The sequence below is a fragment of the Megascapheus bottae genome, chromosome 18 (assembly GCF_031878675.1).
Source record: "Megascapheus bottae isolate mThoBot1 chromosome 18, mThoBot2.hap1, whole genome shotgun sequence".
In the NCBI taxonomy this organism is placed as follows: domain Eukaryota; kingdom Metazoa; phylum Chordata; class Mammalia; order Rodentia; family Geomyidae; genus Megascapheus; species Megascapheus bottae.
The window spans coordinates 26067644-26083124 of record NC_143526.1 but is presented as its reverse complement, the minus strand read 5'-3'; positions in this window follow the sequence as shown (position 1 = coordinate 26083124).

Sequence of the window (15481 nt, the reverse complement as noted above, 5' to 3'; positions counted from 1 at the left end):
TCAAACTGGTTTAAACCGGTGCAGATGGGTTCAAACTGGATCAGACCGGATCAAACTGGACTAAATTGGATCGGATAAAATCGGTTTATACTGTTCAAAAAAGGATCCAACCGGTTTAACCGATCAAATTAGTTTAGTCTGGTTCGATCTGGGTCAAACCAGTCCAGACTGGTTTAGACCTGCTCAAACTGGTTTAAAATGGATAAAACTGGTTTAGACCAGTTCAAACAGGATCAAACTGGTTTATTTTGGTTCAAACTTGTTTAGAACGGTTCAAACTGAATCAAACCGGCTTATTCTGGGTCAAACCAGTTTAGACTGGACCAAATCGTTTCAAATCGGACCAGCCCGGCTTAGACTGATTGAAACCTGTTCAAACCGGTTTAGACTGGTTCAAACTGGAACAAACTGATTCAAACTGATTCAAACAGGATCAAACCGGTTCAAACCAGATCAAACCAAGCAGATCAATCTTGTTGAGACTGGACCAAACCAGTTCAAAGTTGATTAGATTAGATTGGCTCAAATAGGTTCAAACTGGATCAAATCCAAAACATCAAACCGGTTCAAACCTATCTAGGACAGATCAAACCAGTTCAGACTGGATGAAACCGCTTCACACCTGTTTAGACCGCTTCAAACCAGTTCTAACTGGCTCAAAATGGTTCAGACTGGCTTAGACGGGCTCAAACTGGATGAAACTGATTCAAACCGATTCAGACAGGTTTAAACTGCATCAAACCGGTTTAGACTGGTTCAAACAGGATGAAACCATTTCAAGCCAGTACAGACCAGCGTAAACTGGATCAAACCAGTTCAAAACAGTTTAGACTGCTTCAAACTGATTCAAAACAGCTTAGACATCTTCACCTGGATCTAAGCAGTTGAAACCAGTTAAAACCGGATTAAATTGGTTTACACTGGTTCAAACTGGATTAAATGGTATCAAACCGGGTCAGTACAGTTTAAACCATTCAAAACGCTTCATTAAAATGGATCAAACCATACAAACTAGTTCAAACAGGTTCAGACCACTTCAAACCGGATCTAACTGGATCAAAATGGTTTAGACCATTCAAACCAGATGAAACTGATTCATACTAGTTCAGACCAGTTTACACTGGGTCAGACTGGATCATACTGGTTCAAATCAGTTTAAACAGGTTTAGACATTCAAAACAGATGAAATAGTTTCAAACCCACAGTCCATCTGTCTATCTGTCCATCTGTCTATCCATCCATCTGTTGGTCTGTCCATCAGTCTGCCGGACACTGTCCCTCTGTCCTTCTGTCTGTCCATTTGTCCTTCCGTCTGTCCATGTGTCCTTCCATCCATCTGTCTGTCCCTCCTAGTGTCTGTCTGTCCTTCTGTCCATCTGTCTGTCTGTTCTGTCTGTTGGTCCTAGTGTCTGTCAGTCTGTCTCTCTGTGGTGCCATCCCTGCTTCTGTCTGTTCATCTGTGTGTGCCTATGTCCCTTTGTCTCTCTTTCTGTCCGTCCATCTGTACATCCCTTCTTTCGTCCTCTGTCCATCTGTCTGTGTTTCTGTCCATTCATCTGTCTGTCCATTCATCTGTCCGTCTGTTCATATGTCCATTTCTCCATCTGTCTGTGTGACGTCCGTCCAGCTATCTGTCCATCCGTCCATCTGTTTGTCTGTCCTTCTATCTGTCCATCCATCCATCTGTCCGTCTGTCTATCCTTATGTCTGTCTCTCTGTCCATCCGTCCTTTCTTCTGTCTTTCCATCTATCTGTGCTTCCATTTATCTGTCCATCTGTCTGTCCATCCATCCATCTATCCATCTGTCTGTCTGTCCATATGTTTGTCTATCTGTCCATCTGTATGTCAGTCTGTCCGTCCATTTGTCCCTGCTTCCGTCCATCTGTCCATCATTTCGTTCATCTGTCCATCTGACCATTCATTTGTCCATATGTCCTTCTGTTCATCCATCTGTCCACTTGTCTGTTTGTCCGTTCGTCCATCTGTCCATCTATCTGCCTGTGCTTCTGTCGGTCCGTTCATCTGTCTGCCCATCCATATGTCCATTCATCTGTCCTTCCGTCCATCTGTCTGTCCATCTGCCCCCTGTGCTTCTGTCCAGTCCGTCTCTTCGTCCATCTGTCTGTCTGTCTGTCTGTCCATTTGTTAGTCCTTCCATCCATCCACCTGTCCATCTGTCTGTGCTCCCGTCCATCCATCCATCTGTCAGTATGTCTGTCTGTCCTTCTGTCCATCTTTCTGCCGTCCATCTGTCTGTCTATCCATCTTCCATCCATCCATCCGTCTATGTGTATTTGTGTCTATCCATCCATATGTCTGCCTGTTCATCCCTCCATCAGTCTGTCTATCCATCTGTCTGCCTATGCTTCCGTCCGTCTGTCCGTCCGTCCGTCCGTCCATCCATTTGTCTGTTCATCTGTCCTGCTGTCTGTCTGTCCCACTCTGTCTGTCCATCTCTCTGTCTGTTTGTCCATTCATCTGTCTGTCCATCCATCCATCAGTCGATTGGTCTGTCTGTTCATCCGTCCATCTGTGTTTCTGTCTGTCGTTGGTCTGTCTGTCCATCCGTCCATCTGTCTATCCATCTGTTTGTGCTTCCATTTGTCCATAGGCCTGTCTGTCGGCCCGTCGATTGGTCCATCCATCTGTCTGTCCGTCTATTCATCCGTCTGTCTGTCTTTCTGCCCATCCATCAGTCTGTCATCCTTCCATTCATTTGTCTGTCTGAGCTTCCATCTGTCTGTCCATCCATCTGTCTGCCCGTCTCTCTGTCCACCCGATAGTCTGTCCATTCATCCATCTGTCCATTCGTCTGTCCATCCATTTGTCTCTCAGTCCTTATGTCTCTGTCTGTCTGTCTGTCTTTCTGACCATCTGTCTATCTGTCCATCCATCTGTTCATCCATCCGTCCTTGCATCTGTCCATCTGTCCATCCCTCCTTCAGTCCATCTGTCCGTCCGTCCGTCCATCTGTTCATCATCCATCTGTCTATCCGTCTATCCGTCCATCTGTCTGTCCATCCTTTGGTCTGTCTGTCCTTCCATCTGTCCATTTGTCCATATCGCTGTCTTTCTGTCCATCCATCTGTCCTTCAGAATGTCCATCCTTCAGTCCATCTATCTGTCCAAATGTCCATCTGTCCATCCATCCATCTGTCCAGCTGTCTGTCCATCCATACATCTGTCCGTCCCTCCTTCTGTCCATCTGACCATCCGTCTGTTCATCTGTCTGTCCATTTGTCCATTCGTCTGTCTCTCCTTCAGTCCATTTGTCTGTCCTTTGGTCTATCTGTCTATCTGTCTGTCTGTCTGTCCTTCTATCCGTGTGTCTGCCCATCCAGTTATCTCTCTGTCTGTCCTTCTGTCCTTCCATCTATCTGTCCCTCTGTCCAGCTGTCTGTCTATCTGTCTGTCTGTGCTTCCATTTGTCCTTCAGCCAGTCTGTCTGTCTGTCTTTTTAACACATGAACATTTTAGGGTTATTCCCATTCCAAACAATAGCAGCTACTGTGGATCTGTTAGGGCTTGTTGGGATGTGTTCAAGGATATTACCATGATGTGCAAAGTGAGGGGGCTGCTGGCTCTGTTCTTGAAAATCGCCTCTCTAATTAATGGGTCTGACCAATTTAACGGTAGAGTTTGAGGAAGCAAAGTTTTCCTTACAATAACTGGCTGGGCTGTTTATTGAAGCTATGCCTGCGTGGTGCAGGGCAATCAGGCCTTGCTAAGATCTTGCTAAGACCAGGCCATCACATCTTGTGTGTGTGTGTGTGTGTGTGTGTGTGTGTGTGTGTGTGTGTGTGTGTGTGTTTCCTGTCCTTGGGCTTGAACTCAGGGCTTGGGTGCTGTCTCTGAGCCTCTTTGTATTCAAGGCTAACGCTCTACTTCTGGATCCACTGCATCACTTCCACTTTTCTTTTCTTCTCTATCTCCCCCACCCCCGCTTTTTTTTTTTGAGTAGTTTATTGGAGAGTCTCACAGAATCTTTTCTGCCCTGTCTGGCTTTGAACCACGATCCTCAGATTGCAGCTTCCTGAGTAGCTAGGATGACAGGTATGAGCCACCGGTATTCCTCCCTGGTTTCTTTCTCTTTCTTTCCTTCCTTCCTTCTTTCTTTCTTTCTCTCTTTCTTTCTTTCTTTCTCTCTTTCTTTCTTTCTTTCTTTCTCTCTTTCTTTCTTTCTTTCTTTCTTTCTTTCTTTCTTTCTTCCTTCCTTCCCTCCTTCCTTCCCTCCTTCCTTCCTTCCTTCTTTCCTTCCCTCCCTCCCTCCCTCCTTCCTTCCTTTCTTCCTTCCTTCCTTCCTTCCTTCCTTCCTTCCTTCCTTCCTTCCTTCCTTCCTTCGTGTGTGTTGGCACTAAGGCTTGAACACAGGACTTTGAGATATCAGCTGTGCCCTACCAATTGAGCCTTTCCTCCAGTCCAACGTCTTGCTGGTTATAGAGACTGTCTCACAACCCCCACCCCCCATTCCCGCTCAAGGGCTAGCTTTGGGCTGCAATGCTCTAGGTGTCAGCTTCCTGAGTAGCTAGGAGCCACAAGTGCCAGGTCCCATTCACATTTCAAGGTACTCTTGTCTTTCTCATCACTCACTTTCCATTGTTCACAGTAGAATTTTCTACACTTGCTCTTTCTGTATCCTTGCTGTCCTCAGGAGGGAGGAAGGGAAAAAGGAGAAGAGAGGAGAAGGAAAAAGGAAGGGGGAAGGGGAAGAGAAGGGAGAGGGAAAGGAGGGATGGTGGAGAGATTGATTGCTTAGCTTTCTTCTCCTGGCTGGGGTTGGAGGCCCCATGTTCAGCATGGATGTGGTGGGCCGAATAAGGTCCTCTTCTGCCATCTGCTGGCCATATGTGACCACAACCCTCACTGCATTGAAGAATTTGTGCTCCTGATTCTTAGCATTTTAAAATGTAAACAAATGATGTGACAACCAAACCATATTTGGTCACAGAATCTCCCTTTAGTTAATATTGAATAAATGGATAAAATCAGAGTGTAACATTCTACAGTGTCATTGCCTTTTCTTTTTAAAAGTCTTTCCTACATTTTAAGGCTTAGTATCAATTAGTTATATAGGACATGTCTGTATATACCTAAGCCATATCTTGTTCAGATTCATCCCTTCCATTACTCTCCTTTATCCGCTACCCCTTTCCAAAGCAATCTAAGCAAGCTTCACTTCAATTTTCACATAAGTACCTAAAATGTTTGGTCACGTTTGCCCTCCTTCGCCCTGTCCTTTCCTTTCCTTCTCATCAAGTTTTTTTTTTCCCCTTAACAGTAAAAAGACATCTCTTGGTCTCTAAGATGAGGTACTTCATTTTTTGTTCATTAAAAATTTCTTTCTATTTTTCCTGTAGGAGTTGATGCTAGGTCATTTTTGTTCTCTCTTGGCTCAAGACCTGTCCTGTGCAATCAGAATCTTACTACAGTAGATTGCTGGGGTAGGGGCAGGGGCTGAAACCCTCATTTGTAACAAAGGATCCCTGGAGTATGCTTGGGACCACTGTGGGAAGGAAGCCAGAACCAGGCCACAACTGCCAGGACTCCAGGAGTTGAAGTTCGGGGACATTGCAGGGACAGTTGCCAGACCCTGTCTACTTCCCATTGCATTAACTTCCCATCCCCCATTCTGGAACTCCATAGAGGCTACAAACATGACCTCTTATCATTTTTTTTTTGCAGTGAACACCATGCTTTCTCCCACCCCCTTCCTCCTCTTCTTTCTCTTCCCCCTCTTCCATTTTGTGGCACACCTCATAAATTCCCAATGAAACATCTTTGCTTTTTGCCTGTACCCCAGTTGTTCAGACCTTTAGACCAGGGGCCATCAGCATTTCCTGAAACTTGTTATAAATGCAGACTCTTAGGCTTCTCCTCTACCCTGAATAGAATCTATAGCCACAAGATCCCCTGATAAATCATGCATACCCCAGGGCCTCTTTGTGTTGACTGCCCCTGCTAAGGGTGACTCTCAGCTGTGATTCCAGCCTTTTGTAGAACTGGGACCAGTCACTTCCTTACTCCCCACTCTGGTTGCCTTCCCCTCTTAGAACTCCCAGCTCTTCCAGGGAGCTGCTCACCTTTGTTCCTTTGCAAGTAGGTGTTAGGTCTTCTGCGCAGCCTGGAGGGTGTTCCAGGGCTTAGAAGGTCTTTCATTTAAAGTTGGTCTTTAAAACATGCTGGTGGGAGCATGGACTTCACCTGGGAGCTGGTTAAAAGATTCAGAACCCCAGAGCCCACTCCAGTGCTGCTGAAAGCCAGAACTTGCATTTCAAACAAGAGTTTCCCATGATTTGCTTACACAGTCAGGTCAGATTTTGGCCTATGACTCTCACAATGGCTGTACACTGGAAGCTGACCGGGAAGCCCTGAGCCATGTCCAGAGCTCTATTTGAATCAGCTTCCACCCCTTCCTGCCTTATTCAGTGATTCCAGCTGGGGCCTACTTGTGGCCTTTCCTAATAGAGTGACCTTCATTCTAGGGATCAGGGAACCAAAGAGGTGAACTTGGTGAGCACCAAATTGGTCTCCTCATGCAGGATGAGGGAACTAACCTTGGAGGAGTCCAAGGTTACAAGATAAACTTGGGTCTAGGTTTGTTCTACTTCTAACCTTGCATAGTTATTGCTCTGACCAGTAGGTTTTCTATCTCAGCTATCTGTTGTCCTTCTTTCCTTCCTTCCTTCTTTTTTCTCTTTCCTTCCTTCCTTCCTTCTTTTTTCTCCTTTCTTTCTTTTCTTTCCTTCCTTCCTTCCTTCCTTCCTTCCTTCTTTCTTTCTTTCTTTCTTTCTTTCTTTCTTTCTTTCTTTCTTTCTTTCTTTCTTTCTTTCCCAATTCCAGGGCTTGACCTCAGGGCCCGGGCACTATCCTTCAGCTTTCTCAAGGCTAGTGCTCTACCACTTGAGCCACAGCACTACTTCTGGCTTTTTCTGTGTATGTGGTACCAAGGAATTGAACCCAGGACTTCATGCATGCTAGGAAAGCACTCGACCTCTAGGCCATGCTCCCAGCCCTTGTTTTCTTCTTTTGAAGAACCACATAGGCATTTTGGTAGAATAGGAATACTTTGACAAAATGAAGTTTACATTGCCCTAGTGGGGATCTTAGCAAAGCATTTCATCTCTCTCTTTAAGGAAGATGGTTGTGGGCCAGTGAGATGAACAGATAAAACAATTTTATAGGTTAGGCCTGCACCAGGAATAACATTATGGAACATTTATCATCATTTCTATTTCTTTAAACTTGTCTTTTGATAGTTATCTATGAGTACAGATTCTCTACTATCAGATTATTATAATACCATAATTCAATAAAAATAAAAAGCTTAGCTGTGCGTGTAAGACATGGGGATTCACTTCTGAGTCATCAAAGAGAGGTTTGATTAGGGCCCATTGTGTTTTATGCTCCTTTTTTTATTAGCACCTATTAATTGGACAAAATAGAGGGTTTAATGTGATATATTCATGCATGCATATAACACGTACTCACGTCCCCTTCGAGCCTCTTTTATCCTCCCCCGCTCAATTCTTCTTCTTGTATGATGATTTATTCCTCCCCTTTCCCAATTCTTAATACAGAAGTACTACTGGCAGAGACTAGGACAGTACACTGAGTGACTCTGACTGAGCCAGTTGTCCCCTCCCTTTCTTGATTGGATCCTCAAAACAAGGGTTGAATGTGCTGGAAATGCAGTGTCCTGAGATCAGAAGGTCAAGGTCAGAGTCTGAGCCCTGTTCTCAGCCCTTTGGAAAAAAGATGTCTGCTCTTCAAGGCAACAAAACGAAACAAAAATGGAAAACAAAACCAAAACATACCAGGTGAGGCTGCTACTCTCTACAGTCTCTTAGCATGGCACAGCTGGAGCGTGGACAAGCTTCCCTAGCTGTGGACACCAGCTTTGGGAATTGAGGCTCTTGAGCTTCTTGGTGCCTAACAGTAAGCAATAAACCCGCTTCCTGTATCTTGTTGTCTACAAGGCTGTGCAGCCTCATGGGTCTCAAAGAATGGCCAACCAGTACTTAGTAAGCCTGCTTCACACCTAAAGTATTCAAAACACACATGTATGATGATTAAATTATTAGAATGCAACATTTGTACCACCAATCAAAGAAAGAAAACATTGCCAGCACTAGCCAAATTCCTCTCATGAACCATCCTGTCTTAAGTTAACTTTCGCCCAGCCCAAAGGCTGGGTGGTGTCTAAAGCATAGAGGTTTCTTTGGGCTTATTGTTCTAGAGGTTCAGAAGGTCAAAATCAAATGCCAGCATCTGCTCAGCTTCTGATGTAGGCATTGTGTTGGCTCAAGGTTAGTGGAAAGCGATTGCAAGTGGATATATGTAAAAGAGGGAGACCACGAGGCCTGGGAGTGAGGACATGCTTTATAAAAACCTGCTCTCAGCTAGGCAACGGTGACTCATGCCTGTAATCATAGCTACTCAGGAGATTGAGCTCTGAGAATCGTGGTTCAAAGCCAGCTGGGACAGAAAAATCTATGACATTCTTATCTCAATCACTGAGAGAAGGAAAGCTGTGGCTCAAGCTAAGGGATAGCACCTCAGCCCTAGTACTAGTAGCAGCTAACAGTACACACACACACACACACACACACACACACACACACACCCCTCATCTCCCCAAACAACAAAAAACTAACCAAACATTCATGAAGGCTATGTCCTGAATCCCAACACCTAGTCTCCACTCACCTCCAAACACTTTTACATTGACAAATTAAGACGAATTAGCACAAACTTTTGGGAGACACTCAAATCATAGCACTTTCCAAACACAAATTCCTCCCTCCTTCCCAAAGGACTTGGCTTCTTATACTATTGTTTTTTATTTGCTTGCTGGTCTGGAACTTTCTATAATTAGAACCATAGAGAACGTATTTTTCTGAGCTTGGCTTCTTTTATGAAGCATGAGATTTTATCCATGTGTGTGGTTGGAGTTCATGCATCGTACACATATTTTTTCTTACACAATCTTTTTTTTTTTTTTTTTGGTTTTGTTTTCTTTTAGCCTTGCTTAAACCCAGGGCTTTGCCCATGCTTGGAAAGCATTATCACCAGTACTATCTACTCTATTTTTATTGGATATTTGGATTACTTCTCCTTTGTAGCCATGTTGAAAACATGACTACCTCATGGTGCACATGTGACCTTAGCATGTGGAATGGAATGGATGGATCATAAAATCACTCTGATTAGGGGTAAGAAGGTAAATCAGCTTTCCCACCCGGGTTCACCAACACATAAACTCTTCAGCAAGATAGGGATGTCAGTGTTTCCTAATTTTTCTCATAACATCCTTGTTTGGCTTTAGTCTCTGGGATTGCTATTGCAAACTATAAATTTAGGGTTGGCTTGTTTTGAGGCATTAGTGTGTTAATAACTGACAAACACATTTCTTTAGGAGAGTCATCCAGTTCAAGAAAGATATTTGGGAACAAGTGTAGCCCAGTCCCAGCAAAGGAGGAAGGGGTCAAAGGCTTGGGGCCCTAGAAAGTGCATATCATCGACAAAGAAATGTAGAAACAGAAGCTAGGGGACATTCTTTTGATTCTTTTCTACTAGGTTCAGGAATGACCTTGTACCCTCGCTGACGAATTCTTGGTTAAATTCATAGCCGCTGGCCACTCTCCCATTAGATCAAACGGTTTCAAAACTACAGTGTCAGACTTGAATCTTCCTTTCGAACTGCAAATTCAAACCTGGAGAGTGCAGTGGGCATGAAGTCTTGGGGTTGGGAGGGTAGGAGATCATGACTTAGTCCACTCAGCAAGCAGTTTATGGGCAGTGGAGTGGTGGTTGGAGGTTGGACGACTAGTAGACTCCTAGAAGTGGGGAGGGGAGCCGGTGAGTGGTGGTGAGACTTCAGGTCTTTTCCTTGTTAACCCTGGGCCAGTGATGTCTTTGATACAAAGGGTAAGCTCTGTAAAGGGCCTCCAAATCTTTTCACCCCATTTTCTTGGCTCTGAAATCCTTACTGTGTGCAAATGTTTTTCAGTTCTGTTTTGAAATGTTATCCTCACTTAGGTCTTTATTGATATTTTAAGACTTTTTTTTTTTTCCTGAGCCTTGAACTCAGGGCCTGAGCACTATCCCTGAACTTTTTTGCTCAAGGCTAGCATTCTACAACTTGAGCCACAGCTCTACTTCCACCCCCCCTCCCCAATTTGTGGTTAATTTGAGATAAGTCTCATAGACATTCCTGCCTGGGCTGTCATCAAACTGTGCTTCTTAGATCTCAGCCTCCTGAGTAGCTAGAAGTACAAGCATGAGCCACCAGCACCTAGCTGAGAAGAGTCTTGTAAAGAACTTTTCAATGTCTGTCTTTGATTTAAAAAAGTCTCCCCTGAGATGTAAACGATTCCTACTAAGTCAGGCAGATCTAGATGGTAGTTTGGGAAGGGTAGGCTGAGGAGGAACGTGGAACGTGGCATGCTAGCTTCATCTAGGGAACTGTTCCAGAATCTACCTGCGCTCAGCACCTTCCCTCTAGCACCCTGCTAAAGCTACCCTCATCTCTGGGCTGCATTTGCCACAGTAACTGTCTTCCTTGCTGATCTTTGATCATGTCCTGAGTAAACTGGCACCTGCTGTTCCGTCTGCCTGGAATGAATGCTTCTCCCTCGGGACTTTCACGGCTCACTACTTCGGTCTCTTCAGGCATCTTCTCTCATATTGCCATAGCGCTATGGCTTCTAGTGGAAACGTGTGATTTTCCTTCCTCCAGAGTTTCCTGTTGGATGACTTTGGCTTATCAATTCCTGGCCTGCTGTAAACTGTGTTTTGCTTGATAATTATTTACCATTCCAATATGTCTCATGAAGGCAGGGTTTTTTTTTCCTCATGTGTACTGATGAATCCCTATCTATGAAGGATATGATAGGTGTTTGGTAATGTTATAGAATGTGTGCCTCGTTCTTTGATCTCTTTTGGCTTTCATTATCAGCGGGAGGGTAAAGAGTTTTAAGAAGTACCTATGTCCCATCTGTGTGTGCATATCTGGGTCTTAGTTGGGGCTGGAGGGACAGCAAGTACCTAATCTGTAAATGCCCAGGCATTTAATGCATTCTTGTCCATTAGGTTGACCACAAGGCTCCAGAAGGTGGGGGTTAGAGACAAGCAAAGTGATTGTAAAGGCATAGTGTAAGACAGAAAGGCCAGAAATGACCCATGAGCCAATTACATAGGAGGATGGAGAGATAGAAACAGAGCTGGTGGGACTCTGGTCCAGGGTTCTGTCCATGCTTCTGAGCTGAGTGACTTTCTTTTCTTTCTTTTATTTTTTGGTACTTGTCCTGGGGCTTGAACTCAGAGTTTCTATTTGCTCAAGGATAGTGCTTGGCCACTTGTGCTACAGCTCTACTTCCAGACATTATTTGAGCTTAATTGGAGCTAAGAGTGTCAGAAGCTTTCCTGCCCAGGCGGACTTCTAACCATAATCCTCAGATCTCAACCTCCTGAGTAGCTAGGATTACAGACTTCTTGTCAAGTTTGTTTACTGTCTTGAGGATATTAAAATTAATTTAAAATAAAAAAATAGCATATTGGTTGAATGGGTGCTGGTAGCTCATGCTTTTAATTCTGGCTACTCAGGAGACTGAAAGCTAATGAATGTGGTTCAAAGTCAGCCTGGGCAGGAAAGTCCAAGAAACTGTTATTTCCAATTAACCAACAAAAGCCAGAAATAGAGCTGTGATTGCAGTAGTAGAGTACTAAGTTTGAGCAAAATAAAAGCCCAAGGACAGTACTCAGGCCCTGACTTCAAGTCTCAGCATTGGCACAAAATAAAAATAAAATTGAGCATGTTGGCCAGGTACAGTGGCTTACAGCTAGCTACTCAGGAGGCTGAGATCAGAGGATCATGGTTCAAAGCCAGCCCTGGCACTAAAGAACATGAGACTCTTATCTCCAATTAACCATAAGAAAAATGGGAAGTGGGGCTAAGCTCAAGGGGTAGGTGGCAGCGTTGAACTGAAGAGCTCAGGGACAACGCCCAGGCCCAGAGTTCAAGCCCCATGACTGAAAAAAAAAAAAAAAAAGGAGCATGTTGGTCGTGGGCTTACCAGCTTCACTTCTAAGTGACTTAGCCTGTTTTGTGTCAACTTATATGAGATTTGTCTATAGACCCATTTTCTATAGTTGTGATACTGCTCTGGGATATAGCTGGCCAGATATTTCCTGGTGTCTCTTTCTCTTTCAAAATCCAAAACATTTGGTCCATCTGGTAAGATCTCCTTGAGCCAGAGGGCTTCCAGAATAACTGAGGCTTGTGCCAAAGCCTGGTGAGAGGTAACACTCTTAGGTTATGCTGTTTGCAGACGAAACAACTGGGTACACTTTTGAAAAGTACTAATGACATACTGAGAGCTTCCTCCCTGAAATCTAGTCTCTAAGACTTCTTGATGCTAGAATTCTGATTTTAGATTCAGGAAAGCGGTATGTTAACAAGAGTCAACTGACAATGCTTGTACTAAAACCAAGGCTGACAGACTTGTCCTGTATAGGAAAGAAAAATAGCAAAATTTAGGTTCTGTAGGCCAAGAGGCAAAATGGAAGCTTATTATGCAGTTATTTTCACAGAATTTTTCCATGTCAGAAAATACTGTTCTTTTGACTTTTATTAGATTATTACCATCTGTGGACTATACCAAATCAGGTGTGGTGGGCTAATTTGGGCTGCTCTTCCAGTCTCTCATGTAAGGTGGTCATGTGACCCAGTTCTGGCCAATAGGACCTTAAGTAGAGGTGTACAGATGGAGGGATGGTTCTAGGAAAGCTTTTGTTAACTCAGTGACAAGGGGCTGGTGCTATTGTGCAAACCATTCTCCTTTCTTAGTCTTGAAAAACAGCATGGTATATGGAGCCAGTAATCTTGCTGCAAAAATGACAACAGCCTACAGAGCAAAAGTCATGACGCAGAGAGAAAGAGCCTGGAAATTCCAGCAATCCATTTACCTTGTAATTTGTTACACGAAAAATCGAATTCCCGGGGACTCCTAGCTTGATGAGAGAGACCTTTTGCTAGTTGTATGGGCAATCCATTTGTATTGGAGATGTCAGTCATCTGACATATGTCAGTCTTCTCTAAGAGATTTGCTCCTTGCACTCTGATGCCCAGAAAAGTTATTTTCTTGCACATCATTATTCTATTCCCTTTTATTGGTTCTTGCTGTTAAACTGGATCCCATACTAGTTAATTTGTAGGCTGCCCTCTGCGGCTTGGCTCAAATGATGAATGGGACCATTTGGATTCCCTCACTCAGGAAGAGGAACTGAAATTCATTCTCTGGTTCCTCATAAGATCGAAATAAGTGAACACAGGACGAGGAGTTTGGCCTAGTGATACTGTGCTTGCCTCATGCACGAAGACTAGGTTTGATTCTTCAGTACCACATACATAGAAAAACCTGGAAGTGGTGCTGTGGCTCAGGTGGTAGAGCTCTAACCTTGAGAAATCCCGAGGACAGTGCTCAGGCCCTGAGTTCAAGCCCCAGGACTGGCCAAAAAAAAAAAAAAGAGAAGTGAACACAACATGACTGACTCATAGGTTGCAGCTGAGATGCCTGCAATTATTTCTGGTACAGCCTTCCCTCTGGCTCCTGGTTCTGATCAATCTTTTGTGGCCCCATTTTCTGGATTTCTTCTAGATTCCAAAGGCATTGTTTAGTTTCCCCTTAGTTCCTCCCAAGTGTAGAACAATTTTAGAATGGAAATTGAGGTCAATAATCTCTTTGTTTCCCTGCTCCCCACAAAAAGGGATGGAGGAAGGGAAGACAGGTCAATCCAGACTTCAGGTGAGTAGCATCAAGTCCTCTTCCTGAGGGCCTTCCACCCTCACTCACACTCCCATGCCACCTAGGTCCAGCTGGCTCCCCAGGGATTTCTTCTAAGCAGAATGGCTACGAGACTGGTTTAGCCTTTATAAGCATCTGGTTTTGTTGTGTTTCCCTCAAGCCACAAGAAGGAAGGAAAAAAAATAGAAATGAAAAGAGGAAATTCTTTCCAAGTGGATGGTGACCATGTAGTCCCTAGGGATATAACAGGATGAGAATAGGATGGGGTCAGCTCCAGAGTCAGAGCTGGCAGAGGGGAGGGCAATGGAAGTCTCAGATCTTTCACCAGGACCTGTCGGCACCAGGAATGGAATGGTGACTATTGGTGGCAGTGAGGAGCTGGTAGAGGGAGTGTGGCTCCACTTGGAGTAGAGGACACCAATGCTGGGGTCCCAAAGAAGTGCAGGACCTAGGTGTTCTGTGGGGGACACACTTCATCTACACTGCGGACGCTGCTAGTGCTTCTAGCAAGGATGGCCAGACAAGAGCAGTGGGGAAGGTGCATGCTGTTCAGGCAGAGGAGCTTGTGAAGGAGGTTGAGGGAGGATGAGAAGATGCTGGAAGTTGGGAAATGGAGAAGGCAAGGCCAGCGCTGGGGCTTGTATTTGGTGTGTCTGAGGTCACATGAGCTAGAGACAGACACTTGAGAATCATTTATAGACAAGTGGTCATTGAAATGATGTGGAGTGGATTAGATTCTGTGGAGAGTTGAGGACTAAAGCGCTGGGGAACATTAACAGGCAGGGTGTTTTAGAATGGGGGAAGGGAGGAGGGGAGAGAAGAGAGTTTAGCAGGGGAGAAGAGACCCTGAAGTGTGGCTCAGAGGCAGTAAAGAAACAGCTCAGGAAGCAGGGATGACTGCCTGGACTGAAGTAGAGACACAGGGCAGAGCTGGTAAATGAGGGCCTTTGGTGACTTGCAAAGACAGTCCTAGGCCTGCCTTGGGAAGGGTGTGGGAAGCAAGGTGGGTGGTGAGAGGGGGGCTTGGCCTGACTACAGCTGAGTTCCTTCATTGGGGAGCAGGAATGAGGCTTTCTAAGGATAGGGAGGCGTCTTTGGACAACTGCCAGGGACCTTGGAAACTTGTTCTGTCCCTGTCATATCTCACAAGACCATTCCTTCCCCACTCACAGATGCTTTCTGACCTCATCCATCTCTTGAAGAACTTGTAAGGGAATTCCTGCTCCCTGAACATCATGGCCCCTAGTTTGTTTTGTTTTTTTTTTGGCCCTTTTCTCTTTCTGGCCCCGCTCGCTCCGGCCCTGCTCGCTCCGGCCCGGCTAGGCCCTCTTTCTAGCTCAGGCCCCGCTCGCTCTGGCCCCGCTTGCTCCGGCCCGGGTCGCTCCCGGCCCTGCTCCTGGCTTGCTCTGGCCCCGCTCGCTCCGGCCCGGGTCGCTCCCGCACGCTCCTGGCTCGCTCCGGCCCTGGCTTGCTCTGGCCCCGCTCGCTCCGGCCCGGCCAGCTCTCTCTTGCTCCTGGCTCTGGCCCCTTCTCGCTCTGGCCCCGCTCGCTCTGGCCCCGCTCGCTCCGGCCTCGCTGGCTCTGGCTCGGCTCGCTCCCACACGCTCCGGTCCTGCTCGCTCCGGTCCTGCTCGCTCCGGCCCCGCTCGCTCCGGCCACCACTCGGTTGGGCTCT